The following is a 21,062-nucleotide window of genomic DNA, read 5'->3' on the forward strand; positions in this document are numbered from 1 at the left end:
TATGTTCCTTCTTTTTACCCCTTTTTTTTTTTTTTTTAAGATTTTACTTATTTATTTGACAGAGAGAGAGATCACAAGTAGGCAGAGAGGCAGGCAGAGTGGAAGAGGGAAGCAGGCTCCCTGCTGAGCAGAGAGCCCGATGTGCGGCTGGATCCCAGGACCCTGGGATCTTGACCTGAGCTAAAGGCAGAGGCTTAACCGACTAAACCACCCAGGTGCCCACAAAAAGACTGCATTTTATTTCAGAATTGTGTATTGTTCACACAATACCCTCATTTTTTAAGTGCCTCCTTTCCTGTGTCTAGTTTGCTCTCAGTGGCAAAGGTGTCTCAGAGATCAACTGTGGGATTCCCAGCACTTGCTCCGCAAAGAAAAGAAAACGTTCTCTCCTTTTATGCACAAGTTCCATGGCTCACACCTGCCCACAGCACTTGCAAGGAACCACCTAGGGTTGAGTAACTTGGAAAGATGTTGAAGCCAACTCTTACAACTGGAAATATTTTCCCTCTCACTCCAGAGCATTCTCTGAGGCTTTCTTTGATCAAGAACAGAAGTAATGTGGACAAAGAAAAAGCAAATAAAAGATGAGAAGGAAAGCCAAACATTCCTACAAGTGCATTCAGTGTCCCACTTGTACTAAGAACAGTGGAATAAGAGTAATGGTAAAACAGATTTAAAAGTCCCTATTTTTATAATTTTTTTAAGATTTTATTTATTTATTTGACAGACAGAGATCACAAGTAGGCAGAGAGGCAGGCAGAGAGAGAGAAGGGGAAGCAGGCTCCCCGCTGAGCAGAGAGCCCGATGCGGGGCTCGATTCCAGGACCCTGGGATCATGACCTGAGCCGAAGGCAGAGGCTCTATCTAACCCACTGAGCCAGCCAGGTGCCCCTAAAATCCCTATTTTTGAATAAAGTTTCAAAAGACTAGACCTATTCTCAATATGCCAGTTCTTTTTAGATTAAAGTGGTTGGGTTAGATCAAGAAATGAGGGTAACTTCTAGTACCAGAGATTAAAAAAAGGATCATTAGTAGCATTATTTTATCTTTTACTTTCCCCAGACAATTTCATAAATTCAGTTCCAAAGATACCACACAATATGCTTGGATTTATTTGGTTCTGAAAATATGTGTACTGAACTTATTTACACAAGTGAATCAAATTCTCAAGTCTTCCTCTCCTAGTTTATTCCAAAAGTTTGTCTAAGTTTTCCCTTCTGGACTATTCTATGCATGATCTTTCAATTGTCAAGTTCAAAACAATAAAGTCTTGTAAAAACTTTGCTTCAATCCTCCTTTTTTTACTTTAACTCAAATTCTCTAAACAGTATCATTTTATTTGCAATATGGCCTCATTAAGACATACAAGCCCTGGGTGGCTCAGTGGGTTAAAGCCTCTGCCTTCAGCTCAGGTCTATGATCCCGGGGTCCTAGGATCGAGCCCCGCATCGGGCTCTCCACTCAGCGGGGAGCCTGCTTCCTCCTCCCTCTCTGTCTGCCTCTCTGCCTACTTGTGATCTCTGTCTGTCAAACAAATAAATAAAAACAAACAAACAAACAAACAAAAAAGACATACAAGCTTTCAATGGAACTAACCTAAACCTTCCCATCCTCCAACTCTCAAATCCCCTCACAAATGAAATCTACTTAACCTCTCCTATCATTGAAACAGTGATTACTAATGTGTGTAGGTCACGTGGGACGGACTAGTTAGGCCTTGGTAGTGATCAGATTCTGATTCTAATTCAATTTCTGTAAAGATTCAGATTGAAAAATATTTTTGACAGAATTCATTCTTTATGCTGATCCTCTTATCTAATCAACTGTAGGTGCTTAAACACATTAACACAAGTTACAAATTTAACATGTGCTGTAAAGCAGATGTACCATTTTGTATTATTATGGGACATAAGGCTTCACTGAAATTAAAGAGCTATCTAATTGCTATTTTACAAATAAAGGAATACCTTGCAGACAGTTCCCTCTTTATTATGCCTTTTAGACATTTAGTAAAATTACAGAAGAGATGCCAAATCTTTCTCCTTTGCAAAAAGCAGGCTTCTAGGAAACACTGGAGATGACTCAGACATTCCTAGCACATTTGAAAACTGCTGTAAGAATAATAATGCCATGTGCCTTAAAAAAAAAAAAAAAAAGAAAAGCCTGTAAAGATTACCCAGAAAGAGTACATTTTAATAAGAAGAACAAATTCTAATGAATAACATGTTCTCTTTTGGAGAATTCTTTTTTTTTTTTTTTCCTTTTGGAGAATTCTTAAGTAAGTTATTTCTTGAAGACTTAACTTATAAATGTTTGATTAAATTTTATTACTGTCCAAAAGAAACACCTGTCATTAAATTGCAGAATCAGAGTGGATCATTTCCATTCTTTCCATGTCCCCTCTCTTCATATTTTACATTAATTTCTTTTATACGTTTGTAGATTCAGAGCTTAATGGGAAGTATAAGGAAAAATTAACTTTGTTTTCGTATTTGGAACACTGTCACATTTACTCTATAATTTTCAGTTATGATATTATAATTAGCTTTTAGCCAGTGATTTCCAGCACTATCCTATACTGTTTATCATTAATTTTCTTTTAGATCTAAACCCTTCTTTTTTTATTTAATACCATGAAACTTAATGGTGCCATTTGAGCTCTGTTTTAAAATATTATTGCAATCATCTGACTCTTAGGAATGTAAACTTGAACATCCAAATATAAAAGAATATCTACTTTAAATGTGTTTGTATTTACTTAGGTAATCAACATTTTCAATTTTTTCAAATGGTCCCATTTATTCAACAAATGGATATTTTGGAAAGTATATCATTTTTCCAGTATGATAGTGGGAGAATTATGATAATTTTGACACTGTTTAAAAGTTTATTACAAAATGGTGAAACAAAATCTGCACAGCAGAATTGACTAAATAGGTTTATCCACCTGGAAGAGTAGAGACTATAATTCAACACATGTAGAGTACAATGTATTTTTAAACCATTTGAGATAAAACTAATTGATTTAATGCTTTCATTATGATATGCTTTTTTCACATCTCTGAGTTACCTCAGGCTAGCCACATAACATCAGAGAAATGGTGGATGTCAAAGTACTTTATAAACTGCAAAAATCCAGACAAATATGATATATTTTTGTAGTGTAATAGATTTGCAAAACTGAAATAAATTAAATGTCAATAAACATATACAATTTTTCTTCCTTTGTTTTCCTGTTATGTATATCTAAGAGAATAGAAGAGAGAAACTGAGGTTAAATCAAAGTTCTTACTTTTATTCTTTTTTAAAAGTAGGTCTTTATTTTTATTTTTAAAAAATATCTTTAAATATGAGTGGGAAAGTATGCAGGAAACTGGATGTGTTTCTGTCACTGGCTAGATTATGAATTCATCAAATGTAAGAAATTCTATTTTGAATTTCCATTATACCAAGAATCAATGCTTGACAATGGATGTGATCAGACAATGAGATTCCCCCGGAATAATTACTTCAGGATTAACCAATCAATTTCTTTCTGATCACTAGTGGTAAGTGAACAGCATGTAAGACATATTCCTATATGTTTTCAATTTTTTTGTTTTATTTATTCAAATTAAAGCTACCCTTTCCTTGCTATAATAATGTATTTTTGTTTTAAAATATTATAAAATAATTTTATGTTTCTAAAGATAACCAATCTTGTGGATGCACAAATATATTTAATGCAAATGTTCAAAATTGATTTTCAGGAGAGAGAAAACAGGCAGAAAAGTCTACTTGGAGAGTTTCAAATTTTATCAAAAATGCAATGAACTGTTTACATTATAACAGTATGAAAGTTCCAAAAGCAAACCCAAATATTTGTAATATTGTATTTATTTACCAAGAATGGCAGATGGCAGTACCAAATAGCTCTCTATAATGTCTCTTTTCCAACATGCAAAAAGTGCTTAGACAAATGTTTTGCATATATTTGGTTGTTTGTTTTAAGTTAATTTATCTTAAATATGCAGTTAATCTTATACATAGACTCAAGTCTCTCACATAAAACATGCAAACCATGTATTAAGGTATTCCATATTTAGCCAAACGACGATATTTGCTAATGAGATTAAATCCTCTGGAAAAGACTCTTGTTAATGCTGACTTATAACAGAACCTCTCTAGTAATACTACACAACTTTTCTGTATTCCCTTTTTTTCATTCAGACTCTGAATTCTTGATTCGAGAGCAAGCGATTCCATACCTTTCAAAACATTTATAGAAGCATGATGAGCAGCCAACAAAAAGTTATTCACTCCTCCAAACTGTTAGAGAGATAGGAGGGTAGTGAACATTGGAGAGCATAATGACTCCGTGATAGACTGCACATCAAATATACTTCCAGTTAAGATTTTAGACTCAAACCCAGAATCCATCTGCTTATCTAAGTTTTCTCCAAGTATTGATGTATAAATACATCAGTGTAGCCTTGAACCTATAGAAGTAGGATTGATTCAAGGTGAAACTGAGGATAAGACCAATCAAGATTGGAAAAACCACCATTCTGTTGATTAGATCCTGATGCTTTAAAGCAGAAGTCACAGCTGTCATTCCTGCCTCACTATTTTATATTCAAATAGAATAAATGTGCTACTTAGAACTGTTCCTTTTTTAAGGTATCTTAAAGTTTTCATCTCTGACCATTATATTCTCTCACTCTTTGACACATGTGAGTTAGTTCTTCGATTTCATATACCTTCCCGACCCCTTCAATTGGAATCAGCCTAATTTTAGCTGTATTCGTCTGACAGGTCTGAACCATCCTGTCCCTTGAATCTGCTGCCTTAATTGAGATTCATACTCTGCACCCTAGATAATTCCTCAAAATTCCCCATCCACCATTGTTCTGATACACTGAAACCAACCAATCTCCACCAAAGCGATGCTATTCAACATCTTTTCAGCCCTGAGTGCTGATCCAACCCTGACCCCCACGCATTCTCCTAATTTCTTTCATTCCCAGGTGTTGTAGAATAAAATGGCATCATTTTCTGTTTCCTGGCTGACTAACTTTTTTTTAACTTTAGCTGGGCCAATAATTATTTTACCCCTTTGGGGCAACTGTTTCTGTATTCCCAATATTATTTTCATCTAGAACTCCTCCCCTCCGCCTCACCCAAGATGAACAACAGTGTACCAGATAGGGATCGGTCATCATCTCCAAATCTCACTGAACTATTCCACTTTCAGTTTAAAGCTAATTTCAACCACTGTGTTATAAATTTCACCCTCTTCCATATCTTAAGAATTTTGCTTTATGAATTATTCTCTCTTTTCTCTCTCTCTCTCTCTCTCTCTCTCTTTTTTTTTTTTTCTAAGTGATAGAAGTTTATTAAGTGAATTTTCAGAATTCTCTGCTGGCTCCTCCCTTTTGGAACATAGATATATTTCTCTCCATGAGCCTAAAAAACATTCTTTGACTCCATAATCTCCTTGAATTGACCTTACATAGGTACCTTTTTAAACACACTTTTATACTGAAATACTTCTAGTGTTTGCTCACTGCTTCTGTTTTCTTATCCTCTACATTCTCTTTAGTTAACTGCAATCCACCTGTGTATCTTCCTCTCTACTAAAATGCTCTCTCTCACAGAGCCCTGATAACCCCCAATTCACAAAATTCAGACTTTAGTAACTGTGTATCTCTTCTTTAGACATCCTATAATGCTGCAATACCCTCTAGTGTTTTATCCCCTCATGGCTCCCTTTATTGAAGCTTGGTTCTTCTCCCCAGTCTTAAATGGTTTCACCTATCAAGGTTTGTCCTTGGATCTTGGTTTTGCAATCTGTCCTGTCTCTTGCAGATCAAAGTTAACAATCTCTTCTGGAAGAATGACACTAATATCCTTCCTTTTGCCCATGTCTTGATCCATATTTGCAAATTTCTGTGAACTGTGAACTGACTGTACCTTAGGAGACCTCAAAATTATTGTTCAGGTTTATCTCACTGCCTACTTATCCTTAAGCTTTGTATTTTATGAGGCTCCCCATTATATTCTTTCCCATTATATTAACTCTGTATTTCAATCTTCCTTATCTCTTTTGTGATCATTCTCTGCCCACTGCCAGAGGGCAACCTTGTGGCAAAGTTGAGTTTTACTTCTATCTCTGATAGAATGGATCTCGTATTTCTCCACCACTTGCTATTGTTTTCTATCTATGAAAACACCCCTACGAAATAGATATTATCTTCATTTTACAGAGGAGAATCTTAAGAAATTAAGATAATTCAGTTTCTAAGATTACAACATAGTTGACAAGAAAACAAAGCCTTTTTTTAAAATCCCTATTAGTATCAAATTTTTATTCGCATTCTAGGGTCTATGAAAACATGTCAGGTTTTGTTCTTCATTTTATTCCTATGACTTAGCACAAGAATGCATGCATGATGTACGTATGGAAGAATGACAGAATCAGAATCTAAAATATTCCTGTAAGTTGTTCATAGTGTCTAACGCATGGACATATGTTTGGAATGTGGAAAGAGAGCTAGAGAAAAGCCATTATGGCATCCCATAAAGAGCTTATTTAATTCAACTGGGATATATTGATAGGTTTTCAGAATGTAAGTGAAAATGATTATACTCTTTTTTTTTGGCGGGGGCGGGGGAGAGGTCCGAAACCATCCCCGCTATGCTATGAGACAAAGATTTTATGAGAATGATTGAAGTAGGTGGGTCAACTAGGAAACTGTCACTATTTCACAAATACTTGCTAAGATTATAAATTAAAGTGGAAAGTACAAGTTTCAAAGTTAAGATCTGAAGGACATCCAGAGACAAGGTCAACAAAACTTGGTAGCTGACTGCATATGGGTTTTAAATGAGAAGAATGATTAAAGGTAGAATTGAAAATGGTGATCATTTTATTCATTGATATGTGAAAGGCAAAACAAAGTTTAGGTTGGGGGAGATATGAAAGGAGAAATGATTTAGGACATTCAAATGGGTGATGTTTATAGCATAATGAAGTGGAGATATCTATTAAACAGATGAATATCTGGGTCTGGAAATTAGGAGGGACAACTCCAGTGAGCACTAGAGATTTGATATATTCAATCCTCTCTTTTCTCTTACCCAATTCTCAAATGTGTATAAAATAACCATGTAATTAACCAAGGCCTTTTTTTTTTTTAAACTTTAGTATACAGAAAGGTGTGTGTACCTGTTCCACAATTAATGAACACTTAGACAAATCTATCATCTATGTTTCAGTTAAAATAGGCCTCTTTGGGGAAAACACTTTCCCTTTTCAGCCTACAATGTATAGTAATAAGATAAGAAAGAAGACATATTTTTAAAATACTTGTCAAAATCCAAAAAGGATCATATAATCTTTTAAATATTATATTTTTAAAACAAGTATAAAATTGGAAGTATTTAAATTTCATTAGAAAAGATAGTATATAACCACAATATTTCTCACAAATGAAACATGCTTAGTTTGCCTGATAAGGTGTTTTACGGATTTGTGATGTTTATAGTATTCTATCACAGAAATAGGAACTTAGCATACTATTAGTCACAGAAATGTATCAGACACCATAAGCGTACTGATGTGATGCACCAAAAAAACACAGTATTATATCATATTTATGCTAAAATATTTATGTTGAATCTAACCAGGTAAGTACAGAATACTGGATATTATATAAGAAGTTACCCTACACTTTACAAAAATGCAAATGTCATGAAAACAAATTAAAAACAATATGAAAATGGAAATATTCTGAAATTAAACAAATTTAAATAGCATAATAACCAGAGGGAATATATAAACATTAACTGGATTTTGGATCCAAGAAATATAAAAGGCATGAAAAAGATTTTTTGGAACAAACAGACAAACTTAAATATAGAATATATATTAGCTCACATTTTGGATTAATATCAATTCTCTCAAGCATGAAATCTTGTATCATGATTTTATTATGCCTTCTTATTCTTATGCCTTCTAAAGTGTTTATGGGTAAAGTGTCTACTGTCAGAGGTTCAGCAAAACAAAGTATATTATATATATATATATATATATATATATAATATATATATACACACATACATAACTATTTCATAGATGTACGAAAGAAAGGAAACATGACAAAACAAAAACTGGTGAACGGTGTAAAATATAGATTCTTAAGGAAGGACAGGAAGATGGTAGAGTAGGAGGATGCTCAGCTCATCTCCTTCCTTGAACACACTGAGATAATAACATGTACACATACGCAACTAACTCTGGCAATGACCTGCAGATGGGCCAAACAGACCTTCCATAGTTAATTGTAGAGCGGAGTCCACACTGGAAAAGGTGGAGACACAGCTGTGAACCAACCACCCCAAGTGAGACTACCATAAACAGGAGGAACACCACAAGTGCAGCAAAGCAAGAGGATTAAATTCCACCCTGGAACCCCGGGAACTGGGGACTCACACTGGGAGGACAAGTTTCCATAAGGTCTGGCTTTCAAAACTAGTGGGGCTTAAATTTGAGAGGTTTTACAATTCATGGGGTTTAACCCTGACTACTTTAAAAATAAGTGGGCTTAACTCCAGGAGAGTCCAAAAACAATAGGAAACTGAGTCCCTGCCCTTAAAGAGCCTACCTACCACACAGTGCAAGCAGCCCCAGCAGGAACTGGCACCATTCCAAAATGATTCCTGTCTTGGAGAAAAGGGAAGATAACCCCCTATACCAGCATATCCACAATTCCTGCATCCAAGCTTCATTGCCGGCTACACAGGGAGCAAGCCCTGCCACTGGTGTGTCTGCACCCAATGCATTGCAGATGGCTGGGAAGAAAACAGATGCAACTGAGTGACAATAGTCAGATACATGCAGTGACACAAGAGCCACAAACCTCTGGATCATCTGGTTCTGGTGACCAGGGGGACATTGTGATACAGGGCACCAGAGGAACTCTTTCACACAACGCCACTATTTTTGAAGACCAGGAAATATTGTTGATCACCCTATTGCATAGAAGCAAACACAGAGTTAGACAAAATGAAAGAATAAGACAAAAATCACAGAAAAAAAAAAAAAGCTAAATGAAACAAAGATAAACAATATGTCTGGTAGACAATTCAAAGTAATTGTCATGAAGATACTCAGATAACTGGATAAATTCAGTGAGGTCTTTCACAAAGATACAAAATATAAAAAAGAACCAGTCAGAGATGAACCATTCAGTAACTAAAATGGAAAAAAAAAAAAAAATACTCCAGAAGGAATCAATAGCAGATTGGAAGCTGCAGAAGAACAAATCAGCAATGTGGAAAAGAGTAATGGAAAGCAAGGAAGCTGAATAGCAAAGAGTAAAAAATGGAAATCAGTTAAGGGAACTCAGTGACATCAAGAGTGACAAACTCTGGGGGAGGAAACAGACATTTGGGACCAAGAATCACAGAAAGTCCTTAACAATTAACCCAAGGAGGTCCACGACAAGACATTTAGTAATTAAAATAGCAAAAAATAATGATAAAGAGAGCATTTTAAAAGCAGTTAGGAAAAAAAGAAAACTGTTACATACAAGGGCAACCTCATTAGGCTATTTGCTGTTTTTCAGCAAAAACACTGGAGACCAGAAGAGAGTGGTATGATATACTCAAAGTACTGAAAGGCAAAAACCTGCAACCAAGAACACTATACCCAGTAAAGTTATCATTTGGGATAGGAGGAGAGATACAGAGCTTCCCAGAAGAACAAAGTCAGAGGAGTTCATTGCCACTAAATCAGCCTTACAAGTAATGCTAAAGGAAATTTTTGAGTGGAAATGAAAGGTCATAACTCGATGAAAATTATGAAAGCGAAAGATTTCACAGGTAAAAGTAAACATAGAGGAGAGGTAATGGATTAATAACTTATAAATCCTGTGTTAAGGTTAAAACACAAAAGCAGTAAAATCAATTATATCTATAAAAAAGTCAGTCAAAGGATACAGAAAATAAAAGATATTAAGTAAGACTTTATATACATAAAACATCAAAGGGGGAGAGAAAATTGCATGTTTTTAGAATGTGGTTGAACTTAATGATTATGAACTTAATGATGACTGCTCTACACATAAGATGCTATATATGAACCTAAAGGGAATCACAAATCAAAAGCCTGTAACAGATACACAGAAAATTAAAAAAAAAAAAAAAAAGAATTGAGGGATAACATTTAAAGAAAGCCATTAAATCACAAGGGATGAGGACAAGACAAGAAAGAAACCAAAAAGAACTATAGAAACAACAGGAAAACGATGAACAAAATGGCAGTAAGTACATACCTAACAATAATTCCTTTAAATATAAATGGACTAAATGTTCCAATCAAAAGATATGGGTGACCAAAGAGAATTAAAAAACAACAAAAGTCTGAGACCAGATGCCTTCAAGGTAAATTCTACCAAACATTTAGAGTTAATATTTATTCTTCTCAACATCGTCCAAAAAATACAAGAGGAAGGAAAACTTTCAAATGCCTTCTATGAGAACAGTATACTCTAATATCAAAACCAAAGACACCACACAAAAAACAAAAGGGGAGGGGGAGGAAAAAGAAAAAAGAAAAAGAACTACAGGCCCATACCTCTAATGAACTTTACAAGCAAAAGTCCTAAAAAAAATATTAAGTTAAATTCAACAATCCATTAAAAGAGTCATTCACCACAATCAAGTGGAATTTATTTCAGGGATGCAAGGGTGGTTCAATATTCACAAAATCAATGTGATACATCACATTAATAAGAGAAAGGATAAAAAATATGATCATCTGAAAAAGCTTTTGACAAAATAATATCCATCCATGATAAGAACTTTCAACAAACAGGGAATACTCAGTGGTGAGTAACTAAAAACTTTTCCTCTAAGATCATGAACAAAATAAAGATATCCATTTCACTACTTTTATTCAACACAGTACTAGAAGTTCTAGGTACAGTAATCAGACAAGAAAAAGAAATAAAAGGCATTCAACTGGTAAGGAAGAAGTAAGACTCACTATTTGCAGATGACATGTTACTCTGTGTATAAACCCCCAAAGATTCCACCAAAAATATTACCAGAAATGATAAATGAATTCAGTAAATTTGCAGGATAGAAGATTAATATGCATAATCAGTTTCATTTCTATACACTAACAATGAAGTAGCAGAAAGAGAGACTTTTTAAAAAAATACCATTTACAAATGCACCAAAAAGAATAAAATACCTAGGAATAAATTTTACCAAGGAGGTGAAAGACCTATACTCTGAAAACTATACAATATTGATGAAAAATTTGAAGACAACACAAACCTATAGAAAGCTGTACCATGCTAATGCACTGAAAGAATGAATGCCATTAAAACGCCCATACTGCACAAAGCAATCTACAGAGTCAAACGAATTTCTAGAAGAACACCAATAGTATATTTCACAGAACTAGAATAAATTATCTAAAATTTGTATGAAACCGCAAAGACCCTGAATAGCGAAAGTAATTTTAAGAAAGAACAAAGCTGGAGGCATCACAATCACAGATTTCATGATATGCTATTGAGCTTTAGTATTCAAATAGTATGGCACTGGCATAAAAATGGACAAATAGGTCAATGGTACAGGATAGACAGCCAAGAAATAAATGCACACCTATATGAAAATTAATATCCCAAATGTATAAAGATCTTATATAACAACACCAAATCATCATCCAATTAAAAAATACACAGAGAACCTGAACATTTTTCCAAAGACCTACAGATGGCTAACAGACATGTTAAAAGATGCTCAACATCAGTAATCATCATTCACGGTGCAAATCAAAACCATAAGATGTAGGGAAATGCAAACCAAAAACCATGGTAACCTATCACCTCACACCTGTCAGAAACATTAGTATCAAAAAAAGATAAGGGGCGCCTGGGTGGCTTGGTGGGCTAAAGCCTCTGCCTTTGGCTCAGGTCATGATCCCAGGGTTCTGGGATCGAGCCCCACATCAGGCTCTCTGCTCAGCAGGGAGCCTATTTCCTCCTCTCTCTCTGTCTCTCTGCCTGCCTCTCTACTTCTGATCTCTGTCAAATGGATAAACAAAATCTTAAAAAAAAAAAAAAAGGTAAGAAATAACCATTGTTGGCAAGGATGTGGAAAAGGGAACCCTCATGCCCTATTGGTGAGAATGGAAATTGGTGTAGCCACTATGGAAGACAGCTTGGAGTTTTCCCCCAAAATTAAAAGTAGCAATGTTGTATGAGCCAGTGATTTCACTGCTGGATATTTATCCAAAGAAAATGAAAACACTAATTTGAAAAGACATATGCATCTGTCTATTTACTGCAACATCATTTACAAGAAGCAATATATAGTGTCTAATTGACGCAAGTGTCTAATAGATAAATGGATAAAGAAGATGTGGTAAATACAATGTACTCTTAGCCATGAAAAAGAATGAAATCTTGCCATCTGCAACATGAGTGGACCTAGGGATATCATGCTAAGTGAAACAAGCCAGAGAAAGATGCATACCGTATGATTTCACTCATACGTGGAATCTAAAAGACAAAACAAATGAACAAACAAAAACCAAACAGATTCTTAAATACAAAGAAGTGGTGGTTGCCAGTGGATGGGCAAAAGAGATAAAGAGAATTACAGACTTCCAGTTATAAACTAAGTAAGTCACAGAGAAGAAAAGTACAGCATAGGGAATATAGTCAATACTATTGCAATAACATTGTATGGTGACAGATGATGATTATACCTATTTTGGTGAGCATTTATTATATACTCAATATATACAATTGTGTAATGTACAGAATTGTTGAATCAATATGTTGTATACCTGAAACTAATATAACATTGTATGTTAATTATACTTCAATTAAAAAAATAAAATAGACGTTTGCAATGAACTGTTTTCTCAAACTTCTGCAGGTTTTAAGATTATTAGAATAAAATGGAAAAATAAGTGTACACTGAGATATTGTTTATTATCTGGCAAAAGAAAATGTACAGATTTATCTGAAAATCCAGTATGGCTTTGTAAGTAAATCCTATCAATTAGCTCATGAACAAATCACTTAAAATTACATAAAGAAAGAAGTACTTGTGAATGCATTCTCTGACAACTTAACAACAAAATTTAACCGACAGTTACAGGCCAATCTCCCTCCTCAGAAACATAAATACAAAGACCAAAGCCAATACTAGCAAGCTAACTCTAACAATGCATAAAGTGTTTAAAAAAAAAAAAAATGTGTATGGGGGGTTTGTTATCCCAAGACTGCATGGTTAAAATAGTATTAGCACATAAATATCGTTCACTAACTTACCACATTAAAAGAGAAAAATCATTATAGTTATGATAGAAGCTGAACTAAACACAATAAACTTCTTTCATCCATTCCTGATAAAAACGCTTATCAAATAAGCTATAAAGGCAATCCCTTAACCAGACAAGCAGTATGTACAAAAACCTTCAGTGGTTGCCACAGGTAACTACCGTCAGCTCTGTGTACTACACGGCTAGTATTGTTAGCTGCACTAATGATGATTCAGGGACTTGACACAGTTTCCTGCCCCTCACCCTTTCCTATTCAATGCTCTTACCAGGGATTTGGGTGAAGGAGGATTTTCAGCATTTCACACTCAAATAAGATTCAGAGTTTGGTGACATAGAGTGACAAACAAAGTCAAAATTCTAACTACCAGAATTCAACTACCAGAAATGACTGGTCCAAAAAAAAAATGGAATTTAACCGAGATCTCCAACTGAGGTTTAAATCAGATGATGTGTGTGTAGTATGTGAAAGGGGTGGTGTGGAGTAAAAGTAGGAAAATCTTAACTTACTCCAAACTTAATATAGGTAAAGAATGTGATACAGTTACAGAAGAAAAGAAAAAAAAAAAAGAGGCAGCAAATGAATCATGGTCCGAATTAAGTGTCCTATTTAAAAATAAGCACCAAGGGCAAGGGCAGCCTAGGTTGCATTCCTATCCTGCTACATCAGAGTTATCAGTGCTGTTGATAAATCTCCTGATATCTACGGCACAATTTTCAGTACCAGTATTTCAAACACTGTTTTTCACCCAGCTTTGAGTGGAAGGGGTTGAAATATATGTTCTACAAGAGAGGATTAAAGGAACAGGACATATTAAACTGGAAGTCTCTTAGGAAAGAGAGAGAGCATGCTTTAATTAAAAAAAAGTGTTGAGAACTCACCTTAAGTTTAAATATGTCCTGCGTATTTCCTGTCTCTAAGTTAACCTGCCCAGACCTTAAGAGGTAGACATTAATAGCCCCATTTTGTAAAAGTAAAAAACTGACTCTCGATTAAATTTGATCAAGATACCCAAAGTCAGAAATAACTGTGAGCCTGTATTTAATCCAAAGTTCTGATCACATTTTCCTACCCTCAGTCTAGACGATTTGAAGGGTTGTCATGTGGAAGAGACAGATAATTTTGTTGTTGCTCCGTAAGAAAGAGGAAGAGTCAGTGCAACAAAATTAAGTTGGTTCCAAAGGGTGACCCTAAAAACCTTCCATGCCTGCAGGCTATAAATGGATGAAAAGCATAGACTGCATCCCAGTATCTATGACAAGTACACTGCTTTCATGTTAATTTAAAATGAAGGAATTTAAAATAACTTACGTGTTCAAATCATATTGATATTGACATTACCAGAACATATTTGAAAAAGCAACAACATTATAGCATTAACATCGGAGTCAGAAAATACAGCTTCTCTGTTTTAAGCTAGGTTTAGGACTTTGGGTGAGAATCACAATTTCTACTAGACCCATTTTTCTCATGCACAGAATGAAGAGATAGCATAGTTGGTTGATTTCTGAGGTTTTATTCTACTGCACAACTGTGTGATTTTTAAAACCACCTACAAGAAATCTTATGCAGGATAACAAGTTGAAGTGTTTATTCTTATTTTGCCTCTTTTAGCAAATGAACAATCAAGCCTAGAGTATGTTCAGCTGAAGGTCAGTTACAAGGATAGGTACCATGTAGCTTTAACATTATTTTTAATATTTTCAATAAAAATATGGAATAAAATCTCTAATTCTTAGGAATAATTTATAAGTATTAAAGCATGAGGCATAAACCTAAATATTTAATTATTTGAAATATCATCCACTTCCAAGTAATAAAATTCCCTTAGTACCCCTTGACCCAGAAAATAATTTTAGTAATTACCAGTTTGGAAGGCAGAGATTATTTCGGGACACCCTCAGCCTATGTGAACATGCTGTTTTGAGGTCTATATTTGACTCTGTAACATGATCTCATCGTACAAGAATGGAATGGTTATTGTGAACTATGACCCAGAATGATTGTGAGAATGGGACTTAATCATTTATTTCAGAGGTAACTTTATAGAGTTTCAGATAATAAATGAGATTTTAGAGAGATTGACTTTTCTTCAGGAATTTTCCTGTTAATGCTATAGCTGACTGTAGTGGATGTTCATATAGAAGACTAGGGTCACTACATTGAGCAAGCAACAGTCTAGATATCCTTTGTAAAGTCTTCCAAAGAAAATACTCGTATTTCATATACAGGTCCATAAAAAAAACCCACATACTGTTTTTTAAACATGACTGATTATTCTGCTTACCCAAGAAAGGTCATCAATGATCATTTTATTATAAGATACCCTCTAGACTCAGAAATAATTTTGGAAACATGCCAGATCTTAGTGCTGTATGATTACCAATTAAATATAATAGTCAGAAATGAGTTCGTTTTCTCAGTCTCATATTTTCTCCAAAGGTTTTTTTTTTTTCCCAGTATTTCCATTCTGATTGAACAAAATGTAACACTAAATACACATGGCATGAATAAGCAAGAGAGTCCCCATTGGGCCCATTGGCTTTCTGCCCACATCCCTATGACCCTGTAGTTTTCCATATAGCAAAAAGACTATATAGCAAATTATTTATAAATATAAATCTAACTATACATATAAAATGGAGAGATATTCTCCAAATCCATCACCTACAGAGGATGATGCTATAATTTCTTATGTCTACATCTACCATTAGAGAACATAAAACAAAACTACCAAAAACAGTTTCATAATCTTGCCAGATAACTTTTTTATTTTTCCAAAGTGATGCACAGCCTGAAGCAAAATAACAAATTTTCTAAAGCTGGCAAACCAAGATAGTGTACAAAGCTCATTGATTTTCTCTTACCACTGTTGCAAACAAGCAATGCTCAGCCATGCAAAATAATATAGCCAGTTGTCTTCTGAAGATAGGTGAGGTGGTACTTTTTAATTTTTTAAAAAGATTTTATTTATTTATGTGACAGAGAGAGAGGGATCACAAGTAGGCAGAGAGGCAGGCAGGGTGGGGGGTGGGGGAGCAGGCTCCCCGCTGAGCAGAGAGCAGGATGCAGGGCTTGATCCTAGGACCCTGAGATCATTACCTGAGCTGAAGGCAGAGGCTTAACCCACTGAGCCACCCAGGCACCCCAAGAGGTGATTTTTTTTAAAGATTAATTAATTAATTAATTAATTAATTTGACAGAAATCACAAGTAGGCAGAGAGGCAGGTAGAATGAGAGGAAGGGAAGCAGGCTCCCTGCTGAACAGAGAGCCCGATGTGGGGCTCGATCCCAGGACCCTGGGATCATAACCTGAGCTGAAGGCAGAGGCTTTAACCTACTAAACCACCCAGGCGCCCCCAAGAGGTGATTTTTTTTTTTTTTTAAGATTTTACTTATTTATTTGACAGAGATCGCAAGTAGGCAGAGGCAGGCGGGGCGGGGGGGGGGGGCAGCAGGCTTTCTGTTGAGCAGAGAGCCCGATGTGGGGCTGGATCCCAGGACCCTGGGATCATGACCTGAGCTAAAGGCAGAGGTTTTAACCCACTAAGCCACCCAGGTGCCCCCAAGAGGTGATATTTTAATGTGATTTTTATTTGCCCCTCAAAAATTCTACCCTTGGACATAGCAGTTTCTAGTAAATGAGATGGTTTTGCCCCATCTGCCAGTTCATGTTTGATTACATCTTAGAAAGTCTACAAAGAAATATTAGCAAATTCATGTCGCTGATTTTGCATTTATCAAATTTTACACTGTGTGGTGTGAACCACACCAATATAAAGCCATAAGGAAAAGTATGCTGGAGGCTTACCCAAGGGGTCCTCATTTATCCGCACCAGGCAGTAAAATTTCATTTCCCATTAACTTTGCCACTGATACCCTTACTATGTAAGGTGAGCAGCTATTTCAGATAAAACTAGATACAGTTAGATAGGCTGAGACAATACAAATTCGCTGTGAAGTAGAATTAAATTTAGGTGTCACTACAGCTTAAGAAAATAGTGCCACTCAGGCAGAAATGTTGCAATGTGAAAAATATACAAGACAGAGGGCAAAATTTTATTTCCAAAGTATGAATTTACAGAATTCATTTATTCCATTGAAATTCTACAATTAGGCACTCTTCTACGTGCTTTAGATCCATCAGGGAACAAAACAAAGATCCCCGCCCTAGTGCAGTTGACCTCACAGCATTGGAAGACAGATAAGAAAAATTAAAAACAGCATATGAGTAATTTGTAAGTTTGTAGAATAAGGTGAGTGATAGGAAAAAGCAGAGTAGGGAAAACAGAATAAAGTGGGTGATAGTGAAAGTTAAAAAGTGAAACAGGGTAGTCAGGATCCTCCAATTTAATACATATCTTGATATAAATTTAAATAAAATTCTGAGATTGAGGGTTACAAAAAGTCATACTACTTTTGCTTACATAAAAACAGAGGTAAAACAAGGCAATTGACTGCCATGCTGGTAAGGGATATACGTTTATTAGTTTTCCTGCATTTTGATTTTTCCTGGGAAATTTTAAAACTGCCTTAGCTGTGCTACTCTGAAATCTGTCCAAAATTAACAGGCACGTTGAGACTTCGAAGATGTCCCATGACCCAGTTTTTGGAGCTGCCAGTAACCTATCACGCCCCTTGCTTCTCTTAAAGATACAGCAATTAGGATAAGAAGACCAAAATATTTGACTCTTTGGTATTTTAGTTCAGGTCTTTGGTCAATACCATATTTTAACATCATATTTGCATGGATAAGGGTTAGTTGTAACCCAAGGATACATTCTAAAAAAATACAATTTCATATCAATTACAAAATACTGAATTTCCCCAAATACTTTCCAGATTTATAGGTGATTGTATCTTAATTTTATGAACAAATCTGTGTTATCAGGCTTTGCCAACTCATGACGACTCTGGTTTTCTCCTATCTATAAAATCCTCCTATCTATAAAATCAGAACATTCAAAGTTCAAGTGGTTGCTCCTTCCCTACCTCCTCCTTCACAGAGAGATAAATACATAGATATTTATCCCGTAGATAAATGCACTAAAGATAAATAGATATTTATCACATAAGTGCACTAAAAAGCATGTCTTTATATCCCATTTATACTCCATACAATATGCCCTACATATTGCAGTAATTTTAACTAAATTCTCCCATCATTTTCTCTCAGGAGTCATATCCATTTTTAGACTCTTCATATGGCAGCCATCCTCACATTAGTCATCATTTTAATCAACACTCTTATATAAACAGTCTTGAGTCCCACTGCCTGCATTCACCCTACTGTTTAAAATACAGCCATAAAAACATAATATCCTACTTTATAAAGCACACATATATCAGTGCTATTATGGTCCTATTAGACCTTAAAAATTGGTGAAATGGGTAAGGACCTACAATGTTAATGTTCTAAGTTGGTGATGGTGTTTGTTTTTTAAACAAGATTATTGAGATAAAATCTACATATAATAAATTACAAATACGGAAAGGGTACAACTTGTAGAGTTTTTATAGACATACACACCCATGACATCACTGTTACCATAATTAAAGATGCCGAACATTTTCATCACCCCCAAATTTTCCTCACATGCCTTTACAATCCTTGCCTTTCTCCTCTCCCATGAGCAGGAAGAACTAGTCTGCATCCTCACTATGCTTTGGTTTTACTTTCTGGAGTTTTATATAAGTGAAACAAATATACTAGGGACTATATGGGGTAAATAAACTTTTTGTCTTCTGTCCCTCAGCATAAATATTTTAAGTTTATTTATGTTGTTGCATGAGCCAATAGTGTGTTCCTTTTTACTGCTTGTAGCATTTCATTCTAAAGATGGGCTACATTTTGTTCATCATCCCCGTTAACGGACATTTGGGTATTACTGCTCTAGGGTTAAGAAACAAAGCTGTTATGGACATTCATGTCTAAATCCCTGTGAGGATGTATATTTTCATTTATTTGGAGTAAATGCCTGAGTGCAATGACTGGATCATATGACAGATTTATGTGTCAACATCTTAGGAGTTGCCGGCCGTATTCCAAAGTGGCTATACTATGTTGTTTTCTATCAGCAGTGTTAAGAGCCTTCCAGTTGCTCCACATCCTTGTCAGTACTTGGTATTGTGAATCTTTTAAATTTTACCCCAATTTACTGGATATATAATGCCATCTCTTTATGGTGCCATTTGTACTTCCTTGATTACTAGCGATGTTGGGCATCTTTTTGTAAGATTATTCGTCACATATCTTTTTTTGAGAAATGTCGGTTCAGGTTTTTTCCTATTTTTTATTGGATTTTTAGGTCTTCTCATTATGAATTTACAATAATTTTTATAAAACTAGACACCTGTTCTTCGCCTGACATACATGCTGTGAATGTTTCCTCCTAGTCAGTGGTTTGTCATCTCATTTTCTTGATACTGTCTTTTGGAGAGCAAATATTTTTAACAATGATCAAGTCCAATTTATCAGTTTTCAACTTTTCGCTATTTGGGGTTTTTTTTTTAATGTCTTATCTAAGGACATTTTGACTACTTCAAGTTTGAAAAGATTTTTTCATCTACATATTGCTCTAGAACCTTTAAAGAGTTTCATTATATACAAAAACACATACATGTTTATGAATCAATTCAATTAATTTTGGCCTATTGTCATATAAGTCAGTGTCGTTTTGCCACACAGACACGCAGTTGCTCCAGCATCATTCATCTGGTACATGTAGGGCATTTTGACACTCTTCTCTTTACAAAACACCACAGATTTTCTTTCATTCTTGGTTTCTTAAGTACATTGATCTGTTTTATTTTGCATGGTACTTGGCAGATAAGTTCATGCTTATTGTGTCATTACAGTCTTCTAATAATCTTGTGAGGTAAATTTCTTAGCTTATAAGGGAATTAAGGGGCTAACGAATTTACCAAAGATATCGCAGCTACACACAAACATACATGTGTGCACACATGGGGCCAGAGCCAAACCCTCAAACTTAGTTTAGGTCACTTCATTTCAGTACTTCTTGGGTTCCATCTCCCAAGTCAACACTCATATTAATGGCAAAGGACATTCCAGAAATATACTTGAAAGGCCTTGAGACATAGCTGGAAATAATCAAATTTTTTCATCAAAGTTTCCCTTTATATTTTAAAAATCATGTGAATTTTGGGGTACCTGGGTAGTTCATTTGGTTAAGCAGCTGCCTTTGGCTCAGGTCATGATTCTGGGTTCCTGGGATCTACCCCTGCATCAGGCTTCCTGCTCAGCAGGAAGTTTGCTTCTCCTTCCCCCTCTGCCCCTTCCCCCTGCACATACTCTAATAAATAAAATCTTTTTAAAAAATCACATGACTTTTCCATCTCTTTATACAATGTTTGCCAAACATACCAAAATAAAGTTGTATATTGTATATCATCAACTAAAGTAAATGTTCCAGGTAAATGTGACTGGTTCTCTATGTTATCACTGCCACCCCTGTTCCTTCCCATGGAGTGTATAATGGATTTTCAGATACTCCTGCATCATTGTTATCTGCAGGCTCTTTAGGTTTGCTTAGTGTTTTGTTATTAACTTTCCTTTAAGCAGAATATACCTATGTTTGAAGATAAACACAATAATAAAGATAAGAGTCCATTCTTCAATTAGGATAGGCTTCAAACAGTTCTGGAAATAAAGGACAATCATCTGGTGTTCTTTCTTTACTGCTATTTAATCAA

At 35.2% G+C, this 21,062-nt stretch overlaps 1 protein-coding gene across 1 annotated transcript in view; it reads left to right on the forward strand.

The window, feature by feature from the left end:
- GNAT3 (G protein subunit alpha transducin 3) overlaps positions 1-21,062 on the forward strand; it is a 55,562-nt gene that overhangs the window by 848 nt on the left and 33,652 nt on the right. The gene's annotated exons all lie outside the window — the stretch shown is intronic.

The sequence above is a fragment of the Mustela erminea genome, chromosome 11 (genome assembly GCF_009829155.1).
Source record: "Mustela erminea isolate mMusErm1 chromosome 11, mMusErm1.Pri, whole genome shotgun sequence".
Lineage (NCBI taxonomy): Eukaryota > Metazoa > Chordata > Mammalia > Carnivora > Mustelidae > Mustela > Mustela erminea.